We start from the raw sequence: 1,586 nt of genomic DNA on the forward strand, positions 1-1,586 counted from the left end.
TAGAACCCATTTTTAGAGAAGGCGTCTCCAGTACTTTACAGAGAGTTTGGATGTAGTCACCTCCAATTTCTATTTAGCTTACTTTGTGCTTTACTGTGCACTCAAGATTGAACTAATTATCACCAGGAAAGTTCTCAACAAATTGTGCAGTGCTTAAAGGTGCCTAAAATTTAAAAATTAAATATGCCTAATTTTTTTTAAAAGTTAAATATGCAAAAAAAAAGATCTATTTGGTACCAAACTCTCAAAGTTTATCCAACACTGGCTATTTAGTCACACTAAACCCAACAACCTTCTTGGCTCCCTTTAATTGTTACTCTGCTGGCCGTGGCAGATGTAGAGACGCCGCAGTACTAGGCTTAGCACCCTCTAACAGAATTAGAAGAAACTGGATACCAACCCCTGAAAGTTAGTTACCTCAAATACGGCCTTTGTGGTCTCAAGCAGAAGTGCTGATCCAGACAGAGCTCACACACTGGAAGAGTTGCCTGATGCACCCTGCTGGTCTGCAGACCCCGAGTTCTTACTCCAGGACGTCTAGAAACACACGCTTATAAGGGGCCGTTGCGATAAGTTTCCAGATGAAATTCATCCAATTTTGAGAACCTGATTGAAAATCTATTTAGAAGTAAAATAAACCAATGGGAAAAAATATTTACTTGAGCAAAATGGCAGAGAACTAAATAAAAGGCATTTTTAAAACTTCTGCTTATGAGGAGGGTTTGCTTAGAGGGTTTGACCGGATGTAACATTAATTAGCTCAGAGTATCACAACGGGAGAGCATAGTTCTTTCTCAAAGTCCTTTTGTTGCCTTTCTCCAGAAATCACAACACTTGTTTCTAATTTTTCTCTATTCACTTCGTGCTGTAGTCCTTGCTGGTTCCTTCCCTCCCAGCACTGTCCTTGGGCTGATTTCCTGACACTTACTTTAATCTTCATTCTCCTGATTCTTAAATGCTTCCTCTCCACCAAACACGCTGTTCCAGCTGGCAGCAATGACTGCCTTCACCCATTCCCTCTGCACAGCTTTACTGAGTCTCTTTTAATTTTCTGGCTCACCCTCACTACAAGTGAACATTCTAAGCTGAAAGCAGACATGTGAAGCACTGTAGATGCTGAGAGTGAGCCAGCACAATCACATTGTTGTTGGGTAAACAACGTCAACACACATGCTGTAAAGGGCTAAGCAACGGACTGGCTTTGCTGCTGACCAGAGTCAAATTAGAAGATAATAAATTCTGACTAGACTTCCAACCAAGGCTGTAGTAGATATGGCTGGACGGAAATAAATAGAGGTCTACTGAGAATTCTGAAATTGTCGAGGATGAGAGTGCCTTGTAGCAACTAGATTTTAGGGAAAGATGGGCTAACAAAAGAAGGTAAGTACGTGGGAAGACTTACTTTTTTTTTTTTGAAATTTATGAACAGAAAAATTAATCAGAAAGGACAAGCAAATATTATTGGCTGCCTCTACCATTTGATTCAGAATGCAAGCAACTGTATTGGGAGGACAGTAGGAGGGGTAACGATGGATGGAGAAATGACATGGCGTGCCACGTCTTAACTAGGAAACCTCCTCAGTAAC

Source organism: Acomys minous (genome assembly GCF_964271855.1).
Source record: "Acomys minous genome assembly, chromosome: 11".
Taxonomy (NCBI): Eukaryota; Metazoa; Chordata; class Mammalia; order Rodentia; family Muridae; genus Acomys; species Acomys minous.